This window comes from Sorex fumeus, unplaced genomic scaffold (assembly GCF_029834395.1).
Source record: "Sorex fumeus unplaced genomic scaffold, SorFum_2.1 ptg000070l, whole genome shotgun sequence".
Classification (NCBI taxonomy): domain Eukaryota; kingdom Metazoa; phylum Chordata; class Mammalia; order Eulipotyphla; family Soricidae; genus Sorex; species Sorex fumeus.
Genome location: NW_026606127.1, coordinates 13,137,273 through 13,152,770, shown reverse-complemented (window position 1 = coordinate 13,152,770; position 15,498 = coordinate 13,137,273). Strand labels below are relative to the sequence as shown.

Here is a 15,498-nt window from a genome sequence, read left to right as displayed (position 1 = left end):
GAGCAGGCACCAGTAATGTCTCCTTCCTCCTAGCCCTGAGATTTTAAAAGAGCCATTTCAGTGCTCTTTCAGGATTAGGAGAAGGAGACCCATCATTGTTACTGGTATTTGGCATATCGAGTACGACACAGGAAGTTTGCCAGACTCTGCCATGCGGGCGGGATACTTTTGGTAGCCTGCCAGGTTCTCCAAAGGAAAATAAGATGTCGCGTGTCCGCATTGCTTCCGGGAGCTGGATTTTATAGTCTCTGAGTCTTGGCTATTGATGGGACCAACCTGGCGCTGGCAGCAGCTAGTGGATGTGACGCCTACCTACTGGAAGATGGGGGGAGGGTGTCTGGGTGGAGAAGGCCCAGTCCCAATGCGAGTAGGCTTGAAGACCTCAACTCCGGGACTCGCATGACTGGGTTCCTCTGCCAGTTCTTTCATGCATGAGGCCCGTCCGGACGTGTGGAGAGTGGATTAATAATGGATTAATAATGGATTAATAATATCAGTTAATTCCAAAATCTTTGTTATATTTGAGTCTGGTTATAATGCTTGTTTTGTATCTACAGATTGTATTTTTTCTAGATTTCTAGCTTTCCTTGTAAGTTTTTTGTTGAAGGCCACACATAATACTTAGCTAAATAGGACTTTAGTGTGATGTTTTGTTTTCATCTGACTAGGATTTAGGTGGCTATGTTTAATGTTTGCTGTAGTTGTAGGGGTCAAAGCCTTCAAATTCCTTTAATGTCCTTGATTTTTGTCTCTCCTATTAGCTCTGGTATGCCTTAAGAGCTACTTCAGCAGATCAAGTTTGCATTTTGCAGATCGTTTATCTCTAGTACTCATTATACTGAAACGTATTGGTGTGGTGGTTAGGTATGAGATAGAGTGTATATTCTATAATCTTACAATTAAATGCTTACTTTTAGTGGGAATGTGCCTCTGGACTCTCCTTAACAGCATTTCATAGTTTCCCTCTGTGGTGAAACAAGAGGGCTTGAAAGTACTGGAGTCACATAGAACTGTCCTTTCTCCAGATGGGATAAGATTCTGATCAAGTCTTTCAGGCCTTTGTTAAAAGAGAGTGATTTGAGAACATGCTGTTATGGACAATGCAATGTTTACTCTTCCCTCCCTTGTCAGAATTATATGGTTTTTATTTTTGTCTCTTTTATATAAGAACCAGCTTGATTCATGAAGGTAAAACCTTTAAGACTGTGGCCTCCAGGGATCTCTTCTTCATAAGGCAGGTAGTCCATGCTGAACCTTCAATAATTTATCAAAATTAACATTTCATAAAGTGGTGTTTCTGCTCTAGGCTATTAGATCTTATTTTTGCCTCTCTAGATTTGCCACTTTCTAGATTTGGGGATGAAAGTTTTCTCTACAACCTCAGTTGTCTAATACACTCAAGAACTATTATAGAAGCTCTCTAAGCTCAATAAGGCTCAATTAGCAACTAACAGCTCCATATGTCCTCAATGACTTTAGTAGCACCACTGTGAGATATAGCAAATTTCACAGTTTTTCGTTTACTGAACTGTTTTTGATAATTACATTTACCATTTTTGTAACATATGATATAAAATAAATTATTTTGTGCCTAATAGGGGCCAAGCCTGGGAGGTGAGAAGGAACAATAATGGAGGGAGTATAACACGGATGGTGGGATTGGAGTTGGAACATTGAATACCGAAACAAACATATTATGAACAACTTTGTAAACCATAGTATTTAAAGAAAGCATCGTAAATTAAAATGGCATTGCTTTTCAATTTTGATCATATTTCTTCCCCATAAGTTGGAAGTTACAAATTTCAATTTTTTTTTACATGTGAGACTTGAAGCCAAAAGTCTGATGAGTTTCTTTTAATTAGGATCTTATAGCTTACTTGACTGATTCTCTCACTTTCAGGGCTGGTATGACTATATTTTCTAATTTATCCTAAGCAGAAATAGAAATTCTGGGCTTGAGTACTAATGCTCATAGGTGACTGGAAATAAGGCTTTGGCCATTGGAAGCATAAAATTGGAATGAAACACCTCAAAAGTCAGTTAATCTTGGGAAAACATAGTTCAGTAAAAAATATCAACCAACAGAATAGTGATTTGTTGGTTTTTTTCTTCATTTACCTAGTCTATGCATGGATCTTAATTATAATATGAATTTAAATACTTCCAACAGGAAGTAAAGATTGAAATATTGATTGTACAGAAGTCAAAGACATGCCACCGAGGTGTTCAGTTGTGCTCTCATAGAGTTGTCCAGGGAACTGCTGGTTCAGAAAGGCTATGGTAAAATTGGTCACTGCAGAAGGCCTCCATCAAGGGTTTGAGTACTCATAAACACTGTATTTTTGAGTACATGGAGTGCTATTGGAATCTGGTGGTGGATGCAGCACCATGAATCCTAATCATATATAGAGGTATTAAGCTGTACCCAAGAAATTCTATAATGTTTCAAATTGATGAAAATAAATATGGGAAATAAATAAAATTACTGGTACTGCAAAAGGACTACTCTTATTACAAAAAGACACATATACATATTTATGCATATAAAATTGTATATATTTATAAAGCATATTAAGGTAGTCATGGAGTTCGTCCAGGAGGAAAGTTTCAGAAGAAATCTGCTCAGGGTAGTCTGAAAAAGTTGTGATGTTATTAATTGAAAATAATATAGGCACACCATTATACATTGCAGCACATAGCTAAGATATGGAATCAACTTAGGTTTGCAATGACAGATCAGTGGATTTTGAAGATGTGGTATGTATATACAATAGAATACTATAAAGCTGCAAGGAACAATGGAATTACACAATTTGCTGCAATTTGAATTGACTGGAAGAAATCATGTTGAGTGAAGTAAGCCAGAAGGGCAAACACAGGATGATCCCACTTATCTGTGATACTTAGAATAACTGGACAGGGGAATGCAATTTAGTAAAGGTAGGGTGCCTACATCACCCTTGACCCCAGAGTATAGGGAGAACAACAGAGAAGGAAAAAAATTGAGATAAAGGAAGAAGATGAGAAAGGGAAGTAATAGGGGAACAGGGGCCAAGGTCCTCAGATATACCAGTGATGTGGGAGAATGGTATAGCTATATATCTCAACCACAGACTCAACAACACTGAAAGCATGGTACTAAAACTGCAATCACCAAAATTTAAAATGTGCCTATCAAGGCAGCACGCTAGTGGGGCAGGAGGGAATTGGGGAATACTAGTGGAGGGAAGTTGACACTGATGATGGGATTGATGCTAGAACATTATATGTCTAAAATGCAATTATCAGTGAAGGTAAAAGGTAAAGGCCCTCCCGTTGATCGTCGATTTGCTCGAGCGGGCCCAGTAACGTCTCCATTGGAGACTTTGTTGTTACTGTGTCTGGCATATCGAATACTCTCGGTAGCTTGCCGGGCTCTCCGAGAGGGGCGGAGGAATCGAACTCGGGTTGGCCATGTTGGCCGCGTGTAAGGCGAACGCCCTACCCGCTGTGCTATCGCTCCAGCCTTTCATTATCAGTGAAAGGCTTTCTAATTCATTATTCTGTAATTCTTTTAAATTGTGATGTTAAAATTACTCTGAATTACTCTAAACAAGAAAAATGTGAACCAAATATTTTTACATTAAACTAAGTTGGAAAGCGTCCTGGAGTGTGGTGGCGGCTGGGTAGTGGAGGTAGTATCGGTAGTGGAGGTCTGCCAGTGGGGTATTTATCTGGTCCCGGTAGGGGTAGGGTGGGTCTTCTGTGCGCAATGCGATCCCTGGGTCTCTGGTGGTTGGTGGAAGCAGACAGGGCAGGGTAGGATGGGGCTCCTGATTAGAATCCCTTTGTCACCTGTGGTTGGTGGGGGCAAGCAGAGAATCTCTGTCCCTGGGTCTGTTGAGCCTGGAGTCCAAGGTCTCAGAGAGTTCCGCTTATCTTGTTCTGTGGGTCTTCAGTCGTGCGTGAGTCTCGGCCGGAGCTGCCACGCGGGTCCGGAAAGCGTCCTGGAGAGTGGCGGCAGCTAGGTAGTGGAGGTAGTGTCCACTACTGGAACACATCATAAGACACTAAATACCCATCTTCCAGAATTGCCGTACCATATTTGATAGAGTTCAAATATGATAACACCTACGAGGGCAATTAGAGGTCGCCCCAAAAGCCTCTATCCCTCTCGGAAAGACTGGCAAGCTACCGAGAGTATTCCGCCCACACGAAAGAGCCTGGCAAGCTATCCGTTGTGTATTCGATATGCCAAAACCAGTAATTACAATGGGGCTCATTCACCTGACCCTGAAGGCTTCACCAACATGGCAGCACTGAGAAGGATGAGAAAGGAGAGGCCGATAAAATCTCAAGGCCGAACTAGGCTGCCACAACGAAGGAAGACAAAAATGATCGTCTGTACTTTCAATGCACGTATGCTAGCATCAGATGCATCCATTGAGGACCTGATAGTACAAGCACGAAAGTTCAAGTACGACATCATTGGTCTGACCGAGACAAGAAGGCACGAATCTCATCATGCTGTTTTCGACACTGGAGAAGAATTGTTCCTCAGAACATGCGATAAAAAAGGTGTCAGAGGCGTCAGTGTCCTTGTCAACACAAAATTGGCCATGAGCATTGATTCATTCGAATGCCTAACAACCCGAATCGGATGTTTACATTTGAATAGATGTGGCTAACTGCCGGCAGTTTCTATCTTCGTTGTCTACACAACAACATTTCATTATGATGAAAGAGAAATCGAGAAGTTCTACATGGAGCTGAAGAAGTTCTATAAAGAAGATTACACCTTCTACAAGATCATCGTGGGTGATTTTAATGCCAAGATAGGACCAAGAAGATCAGCTGAAGAACTTCACATCGGGACCCATGGCCTAGAATGGAACGAACAGGGTGAGAGACTGTCAGAGTTCATCATGTCGACCAAGACCATCCATGGTAACTCAGTTCCAGAAGGCAGAATCTAAACGTTGGACATGAGAGTCTCCCGGTGGACGATTCCACAACGAAGTAGACCACATCATATTCAATCGATGGTTTTGCCTGACTGATGTCGCTGTTGTCCCAAAATTTCGAATGGGATCGGACCACCGTCTCCTTCGTGCAAAATTCTACTTCACAGAGCGGGGAGAAAGGGCTGCAAAGTTCAAAAAGAGAACTCCCAGAATGAACACCAACTTGGAACTCTTTGGCACTATTGCGGCAACATGGGAAGATGCCATTGTTGACAACATTGACGAGGAATACGATCGACTGGTTCAGCACCTCCATGATTGTGCGAGGAACGTCAAGAGAGAGATAGCCACAAAAAAAGCCTGTCTTTGAAAACTCTTGAGCTTATTCACCAACGTGGTTTGGCGCATGCCTCAGGCAACTGCAAGCGAACATCCGAGCTCGCAAAGCAGTGCAGAGATGCGATCAAGGAAGACCTCAAAGAGAGAAGAGCAGAAGTTCTGGTAGATGCGACAGAAGCCGGGAAAAGTATTCGTAACGCCCGCCTGTCCTTCGCCAGCTACAAGACCAAGATGATTGCACTCCGACGTCCTGATGGATCTATCACATCCTCCAGAACGGCAATGGAGAAGATTATCCATGACTTCTACTCAAATCTCTTCGATAGCCATGTCCACTTGCTGACATACCAAATTCCACAGGATGGATATGTTGTTTCAAACGTTCTCCGTTCCGAAATCCGACACGCCATTTTGTTGGTAAAGAAACGAACAGCACCTGGCCCAGACAAGGTCAGACCTGAACAACTGAAGACCTGCCATCAGTACTCATCAATACACTGGCTCGGCTCTTCACACGCTACCTGTCTGAATGCAAGGTTCCGTCCCAATGGAAAACCAGCAGGACCGTACTACTGTTCAAGAAGGGAGACATCCATGACATTGGCAACTATAGCCCGGTCTGCCTATTGTCTGTCATCTACAAGTTGTTCACTCAAGTCATCCTAAATAGGATTGGCAGAACACTAGATGAAGTACAACCATGCGAGCAAGCCGGGTTCCGCAAAGGATTCAGCACCATCGACCATATCCACACAATAACCAAGCTCATTGAGGTTTCTTGGGATTTCAAGATGCCGCTCTGTCTAACGTTCATTGATTTAAAGAAGGCCTTTGATTCTGTTGAGATGGAAGCGGTCATTGAAGCCCTAGCCAATCAGGGCATTCAAGCCCAATACATCAAGATCCTCCGTGAGCTGTATTGCAGATTCACTACCAGGATCTCACCATTCTACAAAGAAGTAATCATCGATGTCAAGAGAGGGGTTCAGCAGGGTGATACAATTTCACCGAAACTCTTCAGTGCCACCTTCGAGAACATCATGTGACGACTGGAATGGGAAGGAATGGGAGTGAAGATAGATGGTCGGCAACTACACCACCTCTGCTTTGCTGATGACATTGTTTTAATAACACCAAATATCAGCCAAGCGGCACAAATGCTGGCCGACTTCCACCGTGAGTGTGGAAAGGTCGGACTACAGCTGAATCTTACGAAGACAATGTTTATGCGAAACAGCCTCGTTCCTGACGCCCCATTCGCTCTCAATGGAATGACCATCTCTGAATGCAACAGCTATGTGTACCTAGGTCGAGACATCAACATGACAAATGACCTAGCACCCGAGCTGTGCAGGAGGAAGAGAGCGGCTTGGAACTCCTTCAATAGCGTTGAAGAAATAGCTAAGAGGATGAAGAACCTCCGGCTCCGGGCACATCTCTTTGATTCCACTGTTCTTCCTGCATTAACATATGCCTCAGAGACCTGGGACCTACGCAAACAGGATGAGAATGCTATTCTGGTCTCCCAAAGAGGAATTGAAAGGGCTATGCTTGGAATAGCACGTTTCACTCAAATGAGAGAAAGAATCCGGAGTTCTGACATCCGTCAACGATCAAGAATCAGGGACGCTGTCTCCTTTGCCAAGGTGTCAAAAATCAGATGGGCTGGTCATGTAATGAGATTTAAAGACGACCGCTGGACTAGAGCTGTTACCAACTGGATTCCACCGGATGTCAAAAAACCGCGTGGCTGCCCACCTACCAGATGGTCAGACTTCTTCGTCAAGATCATGAACGATCGGTTTGAGGCTCTTCATGTTCCCAGAGCGAACAGACGCCATTGGGCTACACTAGCACGCGACAGGGACAAATGGAGACATTACTGGCGCCCGCTCGAGCAAATCGATGATTAACGGGAAGTTAAGTGATTAAACTAAGTTGACTTTAAAGCAAAATATGAGCTATAACATGACATAGGAATAACTAATATGTATTCCCATTATGCTTTACTCTGGAATTTAACAGGAAAAAACCCTTAATGAGAAATTAGAAGTTTGACAAAAACGTAAAGAATAATAAAAAAAGAAGAACGAGATTAAATTACAGAATGGAAACATATTTTATATTGTGAAATATATATGTATATTTATGATTCAAATAGCAACAAATGGAGAATAATCTCATAGATATAAACTAGGGTTAAGAAGCTGTGAATTGGGGGTATGGTGCCACCAGCAGGTCAATCTGTACCTGTGAGGCGAGTGCATCAGCAGCCTAATGGAGCCTTCAGACTTCCAGATACCCCAAAATTTCTGCTGTGCCTTTGGCCAGACCCCAAAAACTTGGGGCAAAGTTTACCAAGAAAGTAAGCAGCCAAAAGTTAGCTATGTGGGAAATACACCCACAAAGTAGAGAGCAATGTTGAAATCATCTGACCCAGGTAGGGGGAGGGTGTGGGATGGGGGCATACTGGGGTTGTTGGGGGTGGAGAATGGGACCTGGTGAAGGGACGGGTGTTTCATTGTATGACCGAGACTTAGACCCAAAAACTTTGTAACTGCTTTCACGGTGATTCAATAAATAAAATTATAAAAAATGATAAAAAAGTAAGGTGGAGTTCATGCACAATTCAATCAGCCAATCAGTGGCTGAATAAATATCAGTACTCCTACATAAAAGAAGAAGCTGTAAGTTTAAACTATCGTGTGTGTCAGAAATCAGAAAGAGAGGACTGGGAGAATAGAGTTTACTAGAAAATTTTGTTAAAACTCATAATTGGAGTAAATAGAGTGTCTTTGAAATGGTATAACTATTTTATAAAAATAATCGTATAAAATGTTTCTTCATGTTTGATCTAGTCCATAGGACTTGCATCACTTGAAAAGTTGTTAGAAATGCATTTTTTGTTTTTTTCAAGATTTGTTCAATTTAAAACTATGGAGTTCACCTAAGGCAATTTGTTGTAGTAGAAATCAAGGATACTCTGATGTATGTACAGTTTGAAAATCAATGGTAAAGGTAAAGGTAAAGGCCCTCCCGTTGATCGTCGATTTGCTCGAGCGGGCCCAGTAACGTCTCCATTGGAGACTTTGTTGTTACTGTGTCTGGCATATCGAATACTCTCGGTAGCTTGCCGGGCTCTCCGAGAGGGGCGGAGGAATCGAACTCGGGTCGGCCATGTTGGCCGCGTGTAAGGCGAACGCCCTACCCGCTGTGCTATCGCTCCAGCCCTATATAATTAGAGAGCAAGAGATAAGACATTTGTCTTGTATGTGGCTAGCCTGAATTCAATCTCTAGCAATGCATATGGCTTTCAAGCACCATCAGTGGTCGCATCTGAACACAAAGCCAGGAACAATCCCTGAGCATCGCTGGATGTGGCCCATACCTTCTCCCAAAAAATGATCAGAACAAAAAATGAAGACTTTTTACTTGTAGGAAAGCAGATTGTTCCAGACATTCTGGAAAACCAACATGGACATTACTCAAAAACTAGAAATTGAAATTCCATATGATCCAGCAACACCACTCTTTGCAATATACTCTAACACAATGCAAAAATGCCATCTCGCTCCTATGTTCATTGTAACCTGAATAGCCAGAATCCGGAAACAACCCATATGTCCAAGACCAGATGAGTGGGTAAAGAAACTATGGTATGTCTTTACAATGGAATATTACACAGCTGTTAGGAAAAAGAAACTATGGTATGTCTTTACAACGGAACACTACACAGCTGTTAGAAAAAATGAAGCAATGAAATTTGCTTATACATGGATGGATATTGAGAGTATATGTGCTTATATATACATATAAAATCACATATATATTTATAAAGTATAAAGTCAAGGAGTTCTTCTAGAATATATATTATATTTATAAATACATAAATATATTTTATAAACATATAAAGTAGTTTAAGCCAGTCATGGAGTTCTTCCAGAAGTTCTTATTAATTCAAAAGGACATACACACACCATTATTCATTGTAGCACTTAGTACAGTAGCCAATACATGGAATCAACCTAGGTCTCCAATGACAGATGAATGGATTGTGAAGATGTAGTATATATGCACACAATGGAATACTATGCAACTACAAGGAACAATGAAATTATGCAATTTGGTGCAACCTGGATTGACTGGGAGATATGTTGAGTGAAGTAAGCCAGAAGAAGGGCAAACAAATTATCACTATCACTATCACTATCACCCCATTGTTCATTGATTTGCTTGAGCGGGTGCCAGTAACGTCTCCATTCGTCCCTGTCATGTGCTAGTGTAGCCCGATGGCATATTGGGGGCTCTTTCAGGGTCAGGGGAATGAGGACCATCACTGTTACTGGTTTTGGCATATCGAGTATACCACGGGTAGCTTGCCGGGCTCTGCCGTGCAGGTGGGATACTCTCGGTAGCTTGCCGGGCTCTCCAAGAGGGATGGAGGCTTTTGTAGTAGCCTCTAATCACCTTTACAGGTGTTCCCAGTCAGGCATATATGCAGGCAGGATACTCTCAGTAGCTTGCCGGGTTCTCTGAGAGTAAGAACTAGAGATAATAGAATTATAATAAATAATAATTTATAATTTATTGTAATAAATTATATATTTTATAATTACATATTGTAATAATAAATAATAACAGAATAATAATAAAACAAACAGAAGGAAAGAAATAAAACTTAGAGCAGAAATGAATGAAATGGAAACTAAACAAACCACTCAAAAAATCAATGAAATAAAAAAATGGTTCAAAGACAGCACTAACAAGATTGACAAACCATTAGCAAGATACACAAAGAAAGAGACAAAACTATAATAAACCAAATCAGATATGAGAGGGGAGTTGTTACAGCAGCAGGTACCACAACAATTCAAAGGATCATCAGGCATTACTTTGAAATTATTTTTGCTATGAAACTTGAAAACCTAGAATAAACGGGTATATTTTTGGACTTCTGGAACATTCCAAGTCTGAGTAAAGAGGAAACAAAGCACCTAAACAAGCCAATTACTACCAAGGAATTAAAAACAATAACCAAAATTCTTCCCCCAAGCAAAATCCTGGGCCCAAATGGGTTTACTAGTGAGTTCTTCCAAATTTCTAAGACCTACTCCCAAGCCTTTCTCAGGATCTTGCAGAAAGTTGAAGACACAGAAATTGTCCCTAATAGTTTATATAAGGCAGACATTACATTGATATGAAAAGCAGAGAGATATATCACTAAGGAAGTAAACTATAGACCTATATCACGGACAAATACAGATGTAAGCATTCTATCAAAGCATTATCAAACTGAATCCAGAAATACATCTAAAAGATTACATACCATAACCAAGTAAGATCTATCTTGGGGATGAAAGGATGTGCTAATACATGAAACCAATAAATGTTATACATTATATAAATAAAGGGTAAATTAAAAATCACGTGATATATCAAAAGACATGGGGAAAGCATTTAATAAGCTGCAATTTATAATAAAAACTCAATAAAATGGGTATTGGAGGAACTTTCTTCAATACATTTAAAACTATCACAAGCCCAAAGCAAACATTCTACTCAAGGGTTAAAGACTGAAAACATTCCCTTTAAGATCATGCACAAGACACGGTTGCCCACTCTAACCACTATTATTCAATATAGTATTGGAAGTCTTTGTCATAGCAATTAGGCAAGAAAGAGATATTAAGGACATCCAGAATAAGAAGCCAATTTTTTACTGTTTGGAGAAGACATGATACTATACTTAGAAAACCCTATATAATCTTTAAAAAGGCTGCTGGAAACAATAGACTTATAAAGCAAAGTAGTAGGCTACAAAATCAATGCTTTTCTATAAACAAAAAATGAAAGAAGAAAAAGAAAGTAAAAATCCAATCTTATTAACAATTGTGCTTAAGAAAATGAAGTATCTGGGAATCTGCTTAAGAGGTGAAATATTTATACAAAGAGATGTATAAATCACTACCAAGAGATAAAGGTAGGCATGAAGAAATGAAAACACTTCATTTGTTTATATGCAATAATACTGTCACTGTCACTGTCCTCCCATTGTTCATCGATTTGCTCGAGCGGGCCCAGTAACGTCTCCATTGGAGACTTTGTTGTTACTGTGTCTGGCATATCGAATACGTAACGGGTAGCTTGCCAGGCTCTGCCTTGCGGGCGAGATACTCTCAGTAGCTTGCTGGGCTCTCCTAGAGGGGAGGAGGAATCAAACTCGGGTCGGCCATGTTGACTGCGTGCAATGCAATAATAAAATCCCCCAAATAGTCAAAACAATCTTAGAAAAAAGAAGATGGGTGGCTTTTATTTCCCAAATTTCAAACTATATGATAAAGTCACAGTAAATAAAAGAGTGTGGTATTGGAAGAAGGAAAAACCCACAGGCCAATGAAATAGAATTGAGAGTCCAGAGGCAATATTTGGGTATATTGATAGTTAATTTGCAACAAAGGAACAAAGAATATTAAATGGAGCAAGGAATGTCTCTTCAACAAATGGTGTCTGGAAAACTGGTCAGTCATATGCAAAAAAGGAATTTAGATCTCTTTCTCACACCATGTACAAAAGTCAAATAAAAATCGAATGAAAGACCCCATTACCTTACCTAAATTCATACATTGTATTGATGAAAACATTGGTAGAAGACTTCATGATATTTGAATCAAGAAGTATCTTCAGTAATTCAATGACATTGGCCAAATAAGTGGAAGAAAAGATTAATAAATGGAGCTACATAAAATTAAGAAGTTTTGCGCCACAGAAGAAAAGATGACAAGAATAAAAAAGATATTCCATAGACTGGGAGGAAACATTTGATCACCACTTATCTGACAAAGGATTAATATTCAAACTACATAAAGCACTGGTAGAATTTACAATAGAAAAAAACAACCAACCCTATTAAAAATGAGGATAAGAGATGAACATAAAATTCCTCAAAGAAGATATATAAATGGCCAGAGGACATATGAAATAGTGTTCTGCATCACTAATCATAAGAGAAATGAAAAATCAAAGCAACAATGAAATATCTCTTCACACCAGAGAGTCTGGCACTCATCTAAAAGAGAAAAAACAGCCATTAGTGGCATGGATGTGGGGGCAAGGGACCCTCATTCACTGTCTATGGGAATGACGACTGGTCTGGCCTTCATAGAAAACAATATGGACACCAAAATACCAGGAGTTGAGCTTCCATATGACCAAGCAATTTCACTTCTCGGCCTCTACCCCAAGGGTCCAAAAGTTCTACTCAGGAAGGACATTTGCACTCCTATATTCATTGTAGCACTATTCACATAAACATAATCTGGAAACAACCCAAACCTACAAGAAGAGATGACTGGGTAAGGAAAATACTTGGCTATATGAAAAGACAAGATTATGCTATTTTCTCTACATGAATGAATATGGAAAGTGTCACACTAAGGGGAAGTTAGAAAAAAGATAAATATACAGAATGATCTCCCTCATGTATGTGATACAGAGAATCATAGTAAGGAAAGCATGTGCCTACAAATAACAGAAACTGGGAACTGGTCTTCAGTAGGAAGCTTACCATGGTAGGGTATGGGAGAAAATAATATGGAGTGGACAGTGGGACAGTGGCCTAGGGAAATGGACATTTTGGTGGTCCTGGAAAATTTTATGTATGAAACCCTGCAATTAACAGTATTGTAAATCACAGTGCCTAAAATAAAATTTTTTAAAAAAAATTTACCACTGACACAAAAATTGTAATGTACATTAGTACATGTTTTACAATTTATTTACACTTTAGGAATAAAATTATAAGACTTTAAAATTACTATAAAATATTTTTTGTAATTTATGTAAAATAGTAATAATAACATTTAGTTTTATAGTACTGATGCAAAAAGTTACTGCATCCTACCAACACCAAAATGCCCATGATTCTCTACCATTGTCCTTAAGTCACCTCTGGTCTGATCTTTATTCCCCTCCCACCTATGTTCTTTACATTGTAATCAAGTTTTATAATTAAAAGCCAAGGTCTTGTCATTGTTTAGTTTTACCTATTCTGTTGTTTTGTCAAATCCCTAATTTTGTTCATATTCTACAGATGAGTGAGGTGATCTGGTAATTGTTCTTCTTCTAACATATTTTTTCTTAAAACAATATGCTTCTGTTACATCAAAATTGAATCGAGCTGCATACTTTCATCTTTTCTTACAGCTGCATCATATTTCATTGTGTATATCCACAAGTACTTCATTATCCATATGTTTGTCAGCAAACACTTAGTTTTCCCTATATTCCTGCTCTTGCACTTAACAACTTAATAAACATAGATGTGCATATGTCTTCTTGAATTAATGTTATATTTTGGGGTCAGATTCCAAGAAGTGGAATTGCTGAATTATACATTAGATATAGGGCTAATATAAAAATTCACTAAGTAAGCGTGATACTCAACAACAACAACAAACAATAATCTCATAAAAAACTGAGAGATGAGATGAACAGACACTTCCATAAAGAGGATTCTGATGCCTAGCAGACATATGGAAAACTCTTCATTATAATTTATTAACAGGAACATGCGAATCAAAACAAAAGTGAGATATCACCTCACACCAATGAGAATGGCATATATCAACTAGGCTGGAAACATCCGGTGTTTGGTGCGGATGCAGTGAAAAAGCAACCCTCTTTCATTGTTGGTGGGAATCACATTTGGTTCAGTTTCTATAGAAAACAGTACAGAAATTGCTCAAAGACTGAGAACTAGATCCCCTAGATGACCCAGTAATTTAAAACAATTTAAAGCCTCGGTGAAAGCAGAATTCTATTGTGTTCTTGGGCGGGGGAAGGGGGGAGATACATTAAAAAAAAACATGGTGATGCTCTTAGGGCTGGAGCAATAGCATAGTGGTAGGGCGTTTGCCTTGCAGGCAGCCAGCCTGTCCGAGCCGGTTCGATACCCCCACCCCTCTTAGAGAGCCCGGCAAGCTACCGAGAGTATCTTGCTCACACGGTAGAGCCTGGCAAGCTACCCGTGATGTATTCACGTGATGTATGCCAAACACAGTAACAACAAGTCTCAAAAAAAATGGAGACGTTACTGGGCCTGCTCGAGCAAATCGATGAACAACGGGAGGACAGTGGACAGTTGTTGATGATACTCTTAAAATGTTTTACATATCAACTTAATGTAATTAATACAGCAACAGGATTTTATCTTATATAACAAATGTATAGATACTCAAAGCAAAAGGATTTTATCTTACATAACAAATTTATAGATACTCATTTTCATTTTATTATTTTTAATTGAAGTAATATTGCATTAGAAGAGTATGGACATTTCAAGTGAGCACTATTGAAAACCAACATGTGCTTCTTCCATATTCAGTCCACCAAAGTCCACATCCATTCTTTATCATGCATTTGGCCTCTTGTTCCAATTTACCCACTCCCTTCATCTTTCTGTCATTTGTTATTGTTCAAAAGTTCATGTTTTATTCATTTTGTTTTCTTGTTTTGTTTCTTTATCTGATACCTATAAGTGAAATCATATGATATTTGACTTTCTCCACTTGTTTCACTAAGCAGGATATTCTATAGGTCTAACCATAGTGGGATTTTGTTTCCTTATAGCTGAGTAGTATTCTTTTTGTGTGTGTGTGAAGTAAATAGATTTTATTTGGAGGGTTTTTGAAGGTTTGGAGGGGGAGAAACTGAGAGAGAGTAACGCCCTCAAGAGAGAATGTGGGCATCTCCAAGAGCGGAGAGAGCCTCTACACACATCCCAGTATTAGACATGAAAGTACACATCTCAAGAGAGGAGATGCGGGCGACACATGTGCTCAGGCACCACATGTGCTCAGGCACCACATGTGCTAGGCTACGTGGGCACAAGCAGCACATGGGCTCAGGAAGCATATGTGCCCTGAATAGTATTCTATCGCATTTATAGACCACATCACTTTTATTCATTCTCTGGTTAATGGGCACTTAGCTTGTTTTCAGTTCTTGCTGTTGTAAATAATGGTGCAATAAATAGGGGTGTGCATGTGGTTCTTCAAATTAATATTTTTGGAATTGGGAGTATAAGTGGAATAAGTGGGTGTATGTAATTTTTATGTTATTTTCTTTAAGGATTTTTATACATACTGCTTTCTATAAAGGCTGCATTGATTTATTTTCCTTCCAGCGATGTGCCAGGTATCTCTTCTCTCCAAAA

General features: G+C 39.6%; 1 protein-coding gene across 1 annotated transcript in view; it reads left to right on the top strand.

Annotated features, from left to right (window-relative positions):
* Positions 1-1,176: 1,176 nt before the first annotated feature.
* Positions 1,177-15,498, top strand: part of SPRY3 (sprouty RTK signaling antagonist 3) — a 152,748-nt gene continuing 138,426 nt past the window's right edge. The window contains exon 1 of the mRNA XM_056128853.1: positions 1,177-1,238. The gene's annotated coding sequence lies outside the window, so the exon portion shown is untranslated. The remainder of the gene's footprint in view (positions 1,239-15,498) is intronic.